The 13,485-nt window shown below is 44.1% G+C and overlaps 1 long non-coding RNA gene across 1 annotated transcript; it reads left to right on the top strand.

Annotated features, from left to right (window-relative positions):
- The first annotated feature begins 6,953 nt into the window (after positions 1 to 6,953).
- Positions 6,954 to 8,841, top strand: LOC143768506 (uncharacterized). Its single transcript, XR_013213905.1, has 3 exons — positions 6,954 to 7,088; positions 7,842 to 7,976; positions 8,724 to 8,841. It is a non-coding gene; the product is annotated as an uncharacterized LOC143768506 (long non-coding RNA).
- Positions 8,842 to 13,485: the final 4,644 nt, after the last annotated feature.

Below are 13,485 nucleotides of genomic sequence, written 5' to 3'. Positions count from 1 at the left end.
CACAGTGTTCAGTTACGTGCAGGTGCCAGGCAGGTTGGTAACACTATCAACTTGCAGATTAAGCCTATATCTGCGGGTTAATAGTGTTTTTGCTGGTGACAGGTTCCCTTTAAATTAGGTTACTTGTGCTTTTTCATTGCATTATTGTGTGTATTTTTAAAAATGCGTTTTTGATGCTGCAGTTTTTGCCTCTCTTTGGTGTGTCAATCTATAAATAAAGCTGTCTTGTTTTGAAACTTTCTGATATTTTAATGTCACTGAATTTTATTGACATATGAAGGGACTACATGCATTTTTTATGCGATTCTACCCCAGATACGTACTAAGAACGCGTGTGTGTTGTGGAGAAACGGGTCAGTGGATGCTCTCGTCCTCTGGCCTGGCTGCATTTAGCAAGACTGCATGGACAAGGGATCATACCACTGAAGGCCTGCTCTATCTCCCTGTGGGAAATACACTACACAGACAACACAGGGTTAGGGTAAAACAGTGTGGCAATACAGATCTGCTCTCTGAGTCTTTTTATACCTGAGGCATGTAAGCTATTTTTAGAATTACCCAGTGTCCTTCAGTCCACCCTCAGAGTCTTTTCCTATCTACCTTTGAAGTAAAAAAATGGTTACAGAATACAATACACAATTAGCATATCAGCACACAATAAACAAAGATAAACACACAATATGAACAAGTTACTATTAGTGTTGAGCATTCCGATGCTGCAAGTATCGGGTATCGGCCGATACTTGCTGTATCGGAATTCCGATACCGGGATTCCGATACTCTTGTGGTATCGGGTATCGGGTATCGCAACAACATTAATGTTAAAATGTGTAAATGAGAGAATTAAAATAAAAAATATCGCTATACTCACCTGTCCGACGCAGCCGGGACTTCAGCGAGGGAACCGGCAGCGTTGTTTGTTTAAAATTCGCGCTATTACTTGGTTACGTGAATTCCCGGCTTGTGATTGGTCAGGTCGGCCACGTTGCCGGGACGCGGACCAATCACAGCAAGCCGTGACGAAATTACGTCACGGCTTGCTGTGATTGGTCCGCGTCCCGGCAATATGGCCGCCCTGACCAATCACAAGCCGTGACGTCACGGGAGGCTGGACACGCGCCCATTTTAAAATGAGCGCGTCCAGCCTCCCGGCTTGTGATTGGTTGACCGCGGCGCAACCAATCACAAGCCGTGATGTCACGGGAGGCTGGACACGCGCCCATTTTAAAATGAGCGCGTCCAGCCTCCCGGCTTGTGATTGGTTGACCGCGGCGCAACCAATCACAAGCCGTGACGTCACGGGAGGCTGGACACGCACCCATTTTAAAATGAGCGCGTGTCCAGCCTCCCGTGACGTCACGGCTTGTGATTGGTCAGGGCGGCCATATTGCCGGGACGCGGACCAATCACAGCAAGCCGTGACGTAATTTCGTCACGGCTTGCTGTGATTGGTCCGCGTCCCGGCAACATGGCCGACCTGACCAATCACAAGCCGGGAATTCACGTAACCAAGTAATAGCGCGAATTTTAAACAAACAACGCTGCCGGTTCCCTCGCTGAAGTCCCGGCTGCGTCGGACAGGTGAGTATAGCGATATTTTTTATTTTAATTCTTTCTTTTACACATTTATATGGTTCCCAGGGCCTGAAGGAGAGTTTCCTCTCCTTCAGACCCTGGGAACCATCAGGGATACCGTCCGATACATGAGTCCCATTGACTTGTATTGGGATCGGGTATCGGTATCGGATTGGATCCGATACTTTGCCGGTATCGGCCGATACTTTCCGATACCGATACTTTCAAGTATCGGACGGTATCGCTCAACACTAGTTACTATTCCAGACTTACACAGCATACTAAATATTATATCAGTTTGCAAGCCTGTCTTCTTGACCAACCAGACATAAATACTTAAATCTACAAGCCAATATACAGATAAAAAGTCAATTCTTCTTGGTTTGCAAAAAAATAGTCATCTGGGTAATTAAGATATACTCTGGTTTCTTCACATTGCCCCCCCATCTTAATTAGCCAGACTGTTATGGTTCCAATGGCAGGGAACCTCAAAGATTACAGCAAAGTCTGCAAAACATAAATACCAGCTCATAGGGAAGTGGTAACTAGGCTGACCATATACCTGATCCTAGCGCAAACACTAACAGCAGCCGGGGAACGTGCCTACGTTGGTTCTAGACATCTCGCGCCAGCCGGAGAACTAACTACCCCTATCAGGGAAAATAAGACCTCTCTTGCCTCCAGAGAAAAGACCCCAAAGTAATACAAGCCCCCAACAAATAATAACGGTGAGGTAAGAAGAAAAGACAAACGTAAGAATGAACTAGATTTAGCAAAGAGAGGCCCACTGACTAATAGCAGAATATAGTAAGAAGACTTATATGGTCAGCAAAAAACCCTGCAAAATATCCACGCTGAATATCCAAGAACCCCCAAACCGACTGACGGTGTGGGGGGAGAATATCAGCCCCCCTAGAGCTTCCAGCAATAACAGGAATCACATATTGTACAAGCTGGACAAAAAATATGAACAATGCAAATGATCAAGAGTACGAAAGCAGGACTTAGCTTATCTTGCAAAGAACCAGGACCTGAAGACAGGAGCAAACAGAAGAGAACTGATTACAACGATGCCAGGCACTGGACTGAGAATCCAAGAAGTTTAAATAGCAACACCCCAGGCCTAACGAAGCAGGTGAGCACCAACCTGGTAAAAGACAATCCAAGTGCCAAATCACTAGTGACCACAAGAGGGAGCCAAAAAGTATAGTTCACAACAGTACCCCCCCTTTAAGGAGGGGTCACCGAACCCTCACCAAGACCACCAGGGCGACCAGGATGAGCAGCGTGGAAGGCACGAACCAAATCGGCCGCATGAACATCAGAGGCGGCCACCCAGGAATTATCCTCCTGACCATAGCCCTTCCATTTGACCAAATACTGGAGCCTCCATCTAGAGAGATGAGAATCCAAGATCTTCTCCACCACGTACTCCAACTCGCCCTCAACCAACACCGGAGCAGGAGGCTCAACAGCAGGAACCACAGGCACAACGTACCGCCGTAACAAAGACCTATGGAACACGTTGTGAATGGCAAACGACACCGGAAGATCCAAACGAAAAGAAACCGGGTTAAGAACTTCCAAAATTTTATAAGGACCAATAAAGCGAGGCTTAAACTTAGGAGAGGAAACCTTCAGAGGGACATACCGAGAAGACAACCAAACCAAATCCCCAACACGAAGTCGGGGGCCCACACCGCGGCGGCGGTTGGCAAAACGCTGAGCCTTCTCCTGTGACAACTTCAAGTTGTCCACCACATGATTCCAAATCCGCTGCAACCTATCCACCACGGAATCCACCCCAGGACAGTCAGAAGACTCAACATGACCCGAGGAGAAACGAGGATGAAAACCAGAGTTGCAGAAGAATGGCGAAACCAAAGTAGCGGAACTAGCCCGATTATTAAGGGCAAACTCCGCCAATGGCAAGAAGGTCACCCAATCACCCTGGTCCGCAGAAACAAAACATCTCAAATAAGCCTCCAGTGTCTGATTAGTTCGCTCCATTTGACCATTAGTCTGAGGATGGAAGGCAGATGAAAACGACAAATCAATGCCCATCCTAGCACAAAAAGATCGCCAGAATCTGGACACAAACTGGGATCCTCTGTCGGACACGATATTCTCCGGAATGCCATGTAAACGAACCACATTCTGAAAAAACAAAGGAACCAGATCGGAAGAGGAAGGCAACTTAGGCAAGGGTACCAAATGGACCATCTTGGAAAAACGATCACACACCACCCAGATGACAGACATTCCCCGAGACACCGGAAGATCAGAAATGAAATCCATGGAAATGTGTGTCCAAGGCCTCTTCGGGACGGGCAAGGGCAAAAGCAACCCGCTAGCACGAGAACAACAAGGCTTAGCCCGAGCACAAGTCCCACAGGACTGCACAAATGACCGCACATCCCGTGACAAGGAAGGCCACCAAAAGGACCTAGCCACCAAATCTCGGGTACCAAAAATTCCCGGATGCCCTGCCAACACCGAGGAATGAACCTCGGAAATGACTCTGCTGGTCCATTTATCAGGAACAAACAGTCTGTCGGGTGGACACGAGTCAGGTCTACCAGCCTGAAATCTCTGCAACACACGTCGCAAATCCGGAGATATGGCCGACACGATCACTCCCTCTTTAAGAATACCAGCTGGCTCTGAGACTCCAGGAGAGTCAGGCACAAAGCTCCTAGAGAGAGCATCAGCCTTAACATTCTTCGAACCAAGCAGGTATGAGACCACAAAGTCAAAACGAGAGAAAAACAATGACCAACGAGCCTGTCTAGGATTCAGGCGCTTAGCAGACTCGAGATACATCAGATTTTTGTGATCAGTCAAGACCACCACACGATGCTTAGCACCCTCGAGCCAATGACGCCATTCCTCAAATGCCCACTTCATGGCCAACAACTCCCGATTACCAACATCATAGTTCCGCTCAGCAGGCGAAAACTTCGTAGAGAAAAAGGCACATGGTCTCATCACAGAACAACCAGAGCCTCTCTGCGACAAAACAGCCCCAGCACCGATCTCAGAAGCATCCACTTCAACCTGAAAGGGAAGTGAGACATCAGGCTGGCACAAAACAGGCACCGAAGTAAACCGGCGCTTCAGCTCCTGGAAGGCCTCCACGGCTGCAGGAGCCCAATTAGCCACATCAGAACCTTTCTTGGTCATATCCGTCAAAGGTTTAACAACGCTAGAAAAATTAGCGATAAAGCGACGGTAGAAATTAGCGAACCCCAAGAACTTCTGAAGACTCTTAACAGACGTGGGCTGAGTCCAATCATGAATAGCTCGGACCTTGACTGGGTCCATCTCCACGGCAGAAGGGGAGAAAATAAAACCCAAAAAGGAAACCTTCTGCACTCCAAAGAGACACTTTGAGCCCTTCACAAACAAAGCGTTATCACGCAAAACCTGAAACACCATCCTGACCTGCTTTACATGAGAATCCCAATCATCCGAGAAAACTAGAATATCATCAAGATACACAATCAAAAATTTATCCAGATACTTCCGGAAGATATCATGCATAAAGGACTGAAACACTGAAGGGGCATTAGAGAGCCCAAAGGGCATCACCAAGTATTCAAAATGACCTTCGGGCGTATTGAATGCAGTTTTCCATTCATGTCCCTGCCTAATGCGCACAAGTGCATTTCCATTTAGCCCATATTATGGAATACTATGCATTTTAGCATTGGCTATTATTTGCTTGAACTATCTATAGACATTGTTTGTCTTTATTGGGCTTTATCTATTAGGGAACACTTTATGTTGAATAGGTGTATTTATATATGTATTCCTACAGCAGACAGTATATTTTCTGTCTTATGTTTCTCCACTGTATGTCATTTGGACTTTACTAGAATTTTTAATGAGTTATCAATAAAATTCTTCTTTTTAATTGGCATAAAGCTTCCGCTTTTGTTCTATTTTTTGGATATTTGCTTTGCTTTGGAAGTGCCTGTGATATAGGCTATTGTTTGGGATATATATTGACTGCTGTATTTTGGTTACAGTGCTTGGCCATTATGGATACTAGAGCCAGGGATCAGGCCTGGCTTTTATGTATGGACACAGTTTTCAGTGGAGATACGGGACAGAATAGTACAATTGAAAGTGGGCATAAAATGGATTTAAAAAATTCTATTAAATCTCTTTTAAAAAAACGCACACGCACCTGGTGGAACAAAGCATCACTTGAGAAGTACTTGACCAAGGGTTTAATACCCAGAGGATTAAGGGTAAGGATCATGCCATCTTTTCCCATAGATGATGACAACTTTCGCACTAGATGGGAGGAGACATGCAATTTATGCTCTAGATCTCTTATGGACTTGTTGATTGGTAACAACAAAAATGGACTGGATAAACTTGATCGTGATATTGAGGATACACGGAAAAAACTAACTGATAATCTGACTGCAATAGAGATGGAAGCATTGAATAAAGATATAGAGGCCCAATTCCCTGTCTGGGAGAAGGAAGTAAAAGAAACTAAGACAAAAAAATTTCAGCGAGATCTTGAAGATTTCAAAAGTGGCACTGTATACAGATGGCAAAGTAACAAATTAAATGGGGAAGGCAGTATATCTAGGGCATCCTCTTTATCCTCGATATCATCAAGAGAAAATGATAATGTGTCCACAAATCGCATATATAATCTGAGGAAAAATATTAATAAAAGAAGGAATGACAACTACAAGAGAAGAGACAAGTGGGCTGACAATCCTGGTAAAGCAAGATTACAGGTAATCAATCTGTCGGATATACAATTGACTGAGCCACAAGTGGAAGTTTTGAGTCTGGGATTAACTTTTTCACCATCTTCTTCCTTTGACTCCTTCTTAGCGGTAAAACACCTCAACCTCTTTGCTCGAAAATTGGTTTTAAAAAAATTACACAGTAGATCGGATAGAGGCATGGAATGGACGGAACAGGAATTGGAAACTATTGCCACACTAGAAGAACTCAGTGGGGAACGGGATGAAACAACAGATAAAGGTAAGTTCATACCACCTAAACCTAAAAAATTCCCCTCCATGAACTTATACCCAAATATAGACCTCTTTGTCAAGTTAGTGTCCAAAGAATTTGGAGAAATCCCTAACAGAATTATAAAAGACAATTTATCTGTTGAACAGAGAAGGGCACTTAAAGAATTGAAAAGCATGAGGGATATAGTAATTAAACCTGCGGACAAAGGGGGGAACATCATCATTCAATCAACCAGAATGTATGAAAAAGAGGCATTTAGACAGCTGAGGGACACCAGCTGCTATAAAAGACTTACGTATAACCCGACTCTTTCCTTTCAGAGTGAATTAGAAGAAATTCTGGAGAGAGCTTTCTTAAAAGGAGTGATCACCAAGGAGCTCAGGACACATTTAATTCCTGTCTATCCAAAGACGGCATGCATTTACTTCACGCCAAAGATTCATAAAAGTATGACTGCACCCCCAGGACGCCCGATAGTGTCGGGAAATGGCAGCTTGTGTGAGGTAATCGGGAAATATCTTGACTTTTATTTGAAACCACTTGTTTGCAATTTACCTTCATACATTAAAGACACGGGTGATGTCCTTAATAAAATTGATGGGATACCTATGGAAGATGACATGTGGTTGGTGTCATTCGACGTGGAGTCTTTATACACTGCCATACAACACCAACATGGCATTCTAGCTGTTGAATCATTTTTCCATGCCTCAGATATAGACAGAAGATTGAGCGCTTTCCTTCTTGAGTTACTAAAATTTGTCTTGGAGCATAATTACTTTATGTTTAAAGAAACAATATATGTACAGCAAAGAGGAACGGCTATGGGGGCGGCTTTTGCCCCCTCATATGCTAATTTGTTTATGGGTAACTGGGAGAGGCAGATATTCTTTGTCAATCCTATTGCATACATTGAGAAGGTCCTGTTCTGGGTTCGCTTCATTGATGATATTCTCATGATTTGGCAGGGCTCAGAACAGGACCTTCTGTCTTTTCGGGACATCCTCAATGATAATGATGTCAACATCAAACTGACATGCAAGTACAGTCAGGTATCATTGGATTTCTTGGATATCCAGATCAGTAAGGGGGCAAATGGTTTCTTGGAAACCAATGTATTTAGAAAGGAGACGGCAGTTAACTCTTTACTGCACGCATCCTCATCCCACCCCAAAGCCCTGATTGAAGGCATACCAACGGGACAATTCATTAGAATTAAAAGGATTTGCTCTAACGAACAGTTCTTTTCTGAACAGGCGGAAAGTCTATCTATGAGATTCCATGATAGAGGCTACTCGAGGCGAAGTATCAAGAGAGGACTACATAAAGCAACAAGAATGACGCGTTCAACTCTAATGAACCCAAAGATGAAACCACCTACAGAGCAAAAGGTGAGGTTCATATCCACCTACACCGAACAGTGGAGTGAGATGAGAAATGCTTTGAAAAAATTTTGGCCACTCTTACAAACTGACAAGGACTTAAAGAGATATGTGCCAAACCACCCCTCCATCACATATCGGAGATCTAGTAATTTAAAAGACCAGCTTGTACATAGCTACTATGCTGGCCCCAAAATAGAGAAGGCATTTGGATCCAGAGGACAAAAATGGGGTTGTTTCCCTTGCAAAAATTGCATTGCATGCCCCAACATTGATCATGCATCAACATTCACCTCCAGCGATGGTAAAAAAACTTTCACAATAACCCAACATATCACCTGCAATACAACTGGAGTTATATATTATGCACAATGTCCTTGCCCTAAAGTATATGTGGGTTTGACATCTAGAGCATTAAAAATAAGGGTAAGAGAACATCATAATGACATCATCAAAGCAAAGGAGGTTGAGGATACCATTGCATTAAAACCATTAGCAAGGCATTTCAAAACTCACCATAATTCCAATGCGAGGCTCCTGAAAGTCATAGGAATAGATAAGGTGTTTGTGGATCAAAGAGGAGGCAATTGGAGGAAGAATCTTGCACAGTTGGAAACCCGCTGGATCTCTAGAGTAAACTCAATGCAACCGCATGGTCTTAATGAGGTGCTTAGCTATGCCCCCTTTCTTTAATGTATAGTTTGTTTAGCGGCTTTTATTTGTATATATGTATGATTTTAATTATTTCTTTTTTAGTTTTTAGCTCCTGATTAGTCCTGTGTAAATGATGTGATGACCTGCAGTGTCTGGCTATATAATGCAGTTCGGTATTCATGTGAAGCTGGGATATTACGTCTATCAAAATATACCACAGTTCATATTATATGTGCACTTATAATATATGTTTGTATTTATCGGTGTTTTTATTATATTTGGTCTAATATGTAAGATATATATGTATTTACACTATATTTATATATTTGCACTAATTTGTTTATTTATGTAATAATTTTATGGTCTGCAGTTCTATATGATCCTTCAATATTGCTTTTTATACAATTATATGTTTATGATGTATATTCAACTTGATTGTATTTTATTCATTTTTAGCAACTTCACTATATTATTAATTAATTTTTTATGCCTTATATATGGATTTATGATTAAATAGTGTGTATACACATATATAATATTTCCTTTCACATAATTGATAGCACTTTCACAACAAATACCACTTATGTTACCTCTGTGATTGATGTCCTAGTGGCAATTTAATTTGCACTGTTATGCACTAGTCACTTTCACTTACTACATATAATATTATGGCTCTCAGTCTTTTGCTTCACTTTAGTTGCTTCTCCCCTTTGGAGGCACTACGGTCACTTTATGCACAAGTCACTTTTACTTATTGAGCACTTTTGTTAGCCAATGCCCTGTTTACCTATGCGGTGTGCGCATGCTGAGACTTCTGGTATCGGGTCGCTATAGCGACGCGTCTCTCCTGTGTGGCTCGTTTTCGCTCCCCCGCTCTGACGCGTCGGGTGTGGGAGTGAACGATCCACCTATGACGCTGAGCGGAAGTGACGTCCGAACCGGCTTTGTTGATGCAAGCGCCATTACCAACCGCTGCCACCACTGCCTTATAGCTGCTATATAAACCCCTGTATGGCCACTATAGCTAAGACTACTCCCCTGGACGAAGCTTAACCGCGAAACGCGCGTCGGGGTCCATTTACTGCTCTGCTGTTACAGGTAAACATATCTGCACTTCCCCTTATGTTTTATGTCTGTATATCATCTAGCATGTGGTCAGCATACTGATATACATAGTGGCACCAACCTTTATATCCTATACTATGCCCTATGTCATGATTCCCAATGGCAGGGAAACATCAAAACACAAAGATAACGGACGAGCTCTGGGTGATGGAATCTCGAGCTGACCGTGAGCTAAATCTACCACACAACTAATAGTAGCCAGGGAGCATACCTGATTAACCCTAGATGCCACGCGCCAGCCGGAGGACTAACTACCCCTGGTAGAGGAAGGAACAGACCTGGCTTACCTCTAGGGAAATACCCCAAAAGATGATAGCAGCCCCCCACATGTAATGACGGTGAGTTTAGAGGAAAAGACATACACAGTATGAAGGTAGATTTAGCAAAGAGAGGTCCACTTACTAGATAGCAGAAGGATACAAAAGAGGACTTCACGGTCAACTGAAAACCCTATCAAAAAACCATCCTGAAATTACTTTAAGACTCCTGTGTCAACTCATGACACAGGAGTGGCAATTTCAGCCCACAAGAGCTTCCAGCTACAGAGAATAACAAAACTGCAAACTGGACAAAAGATACAAAACAAAAGGACAAAGTCCACTTACCTGATCAGCAGACTAGTAGCAGGAACATGCAACCGAAGGCTCTGGTTACAATGATGACCGGCAAGGAAATGACTGGAGAGCAAGGCTAAATAGGAAACTCCCAAACACTGATGGGAGCAGGTGAACTGAGACAGCAAAGACACACAAGTCACCAGTACCACCAGCAACCACCAGGGGAGCCCAAAAGCGGATTCACAACAGTACCCCCCCCTTAAGGAGGGGTCACCGAACCCTCACGAGAACCACCAGGACGATCTGGATGAGCCCTATGAAAGGCACGAACCAAATCCGAGGCATGAACATCAGAGGCAGTTACCCAAGAATTATCTTCTTGACCATAGCCCTTCCATTTAACCAGATACTGAAGTCTCCGTCTGGAAATACGGGAGTCCAGGATCTTCTCCACAACGTACTCCAATTCACCCCCTACCAGCACATGAGCAGGAGGTTCAGTAGAAGGAACCACCGGTACCTCATACCTCCGCAACAACGACCGATGGAATACATTATGGATAGCGAAAGATGCCGGGAGGTCCAAACGAAAGGACACAGGGTTAAGAATCTCCAAAATCCTATAAGGACCGATGAACCGGGGCTTAAACTTAGGAGAAGAAACCCTCATAGGGACAAAACGGGAAGACAACCACACCAAGTCCCCAACACGAAGGCGAGGACCAACACGACGCCGGCAGTTAGCAAACTGCTGAGTCCTCTCCTGGGACAACTTCAAATTGTCCACCACTTGTCCCCAAATCCGATGCAACCGATCCACCACAGCATCAACTCCCGGACAATCCGAAGATTCCACCTGACCAGATGAAAAACGAGGGTGAAACCCTGAATTGCAAAAGAAAGGGGAAACCAAAGTGACAGAACTAGCCCGATTATTAAGAGCAAACTCTGCCAACGGCAAAAAGGCAACCCAGTCATCCTGATCCGCAGACACAAAACACCTCAAATAAGTCTCCAAAGTTTGATTAGCTCGCTCCGTCTGGCCATTAGTCTGAGGATGGAATGCAGACGAAAAAGACAAATCAATTCCCAACCTGGAACAGAATGTCCGCCAAAATCTAGACACGAACTGGGTTCCCCTGTCAGAAACGATGTTTTCCGGAATCCCATGCAGGCGAACCACATTTTGAAAAAACAGAGGGACCAATTCAGATGAGGAAGGCAACTTAGGCAATGGCACCAAATGGACCATTTTAGAAAAACGGTCACACACCACCCAGATGACAGACATCTTCTGAGAAACAGGGAGATCAGAAATAAAGTCCATAGAGATGTGCGTCCAAGGCCTCTTCGGAATAGGCAAGGGCAACAATAACCCACTAGCCCTAGAACAACAAGGCTTGGCCCGAGCACAAACATCACAAGACTGCACAAAAACACGCACATCTCGAGACAGGGAAGGCCACCAGAAGGACCTAGCCACCAAATCTCTAGTACCAAAAATTCCAGGATGACCTGCCAGAGTAGAAGAATGAACTTCCGAGATGACTCTACTGGTCCAATCATCAGGAACAAACAGTCTACCAGGTGGACAACGATCAGGTCTATCTGCCTGAAATTCTTGCAAAGCACGTCGCAAGTCTGGGGAGACAGCAGACAAAACCACCCCATCCTTAAGGATACCAGCAGGTTCAGAATCCCCAGGAGAGTCAGGCTCAAAACTCCTAGAAAGAGCATCTGCCTTCACATTTTTAGAACCCGGTAAGTATGAGACCACAAAATTAAACCGAGAAAAAAACAACGACCAGCGTGCCTGTCTAGGATTCAGGCGCCTGGCAGACTCCAGATAAATCAGATTCTTGTGATCAGTCAAAACCACCACCTGATGTCTGGCACCCTCAAGCCAATGACGCCACTCCTCAAACGCCCACTTCATGGCCAAAAGCTCCCGATTACCAACATCATAGTTTCGCTCGGCGGCCGAAAATTTACGAGAAAAGAACGCACAAGGTCTCATCACTGAGCAATCGGAACTTTTCTGCGACAAAACCGCCCCTGCTCCGATCTCGGAAGCATCAACCTCAACCTGAAAGGGAAGAGAAACATCAGGCTGGCGCAACACAGGAGCAGACGAAAAGCGGCGCTTAAGCTCCCGAAAGGCCTCCACAGCAGCAGGGGACCAATCGGCAACATCAGCACCCTTTCTAGTCAAATCAGTCAAAGGTTTAGCAACGCCAGAAAACCCAGTTATAAATCGATGATAGAAATTAGCAAAGCCCAAGAATTTCTGAAGACTCTTAAGAGAAGTAGGCTGCGTCCAGTCACAAATAGCCCGAACCTTAACAGGGTCCATCTCAACAGAAGAAGGGGAAAAAATGTACCCCAAAAAAGAAATCTTTTGAACCCCAAAAACACACTTTGAACCCTTTACACACAAAGAACTAGTCCGCAAAACCTGAAAAACCCTCCTGACCTGTTGAACATGAGACTCCCAGTCATCAGAAAAAATCAAAATATCGTCCAAATACACAATCATAAATTTATCCAAATATTCACGGAAAATATCATGCATAAAGGACTGAAAGACAAAAGGTGCATTTGAAAGGCCGAAAGGCATTACTAAATACTCAAAATGGCCCTCAGGCGTATTAAATGCGGTTTTCCACTCATCCCCCTGCTTAATTCGCACCAAATTATACGCCCCACGAAGATCAATCTTAGAGAACCACTTAGCCCCTCTTATGCGAGCAAACAAATCAGTCAACAAAGGCAACGGATACTGATATTTGACTGTAATTTTATTCAGGAGTCGATAATCAATACAAGGCCTCAGAGAGCCATCCTTCTTAGACACAAAGAAAAAACCAGCTCCTAAAGGAGATGAAGAAGGACGAATATGTCCCTTTTCCAGGGACTCCTTAATATACTCTCGCATAGCAGCATGTTCAGGCACAGATAAATTAAACAAACGACCCTTTGGAAATTTACTGCCAGGAATCAGATCTATGGCGCAATCACAATCCCTGTGAGGAGGGAGTGAACCAATCTTAGGCTCTTCAAAAATATCACGATAATCAGACAAAAATGCTGGAATCTCAGAGGGAGTAGATGACGAAATGGAAACCAAAGGTACATCCCCATGAGCCCCCCGACATCCCCAGCTTATCACAGACATTGTTTTC

Source organism: Ranitomeya variabilis, chromosome 4 (assembly GCF_051348905.1).
Source record: "Ranitomeya variabilis isolate aRanVar5 chromosome 4, aRanVar5.hap1, whole genome shotgun sequence".
Taxonomy (NCBI): domain Eukaryota; kingdom Metazoa; phylum Chordata; class Amphibia; order Anura; family Dendrobatidae; genus Ranitomeya; species Ranitomeya variabilis.
Note: the sequence above shows the minus strand (reverse complement) of the source record. Positions and strands in the feature narration are given on the sequence as shown.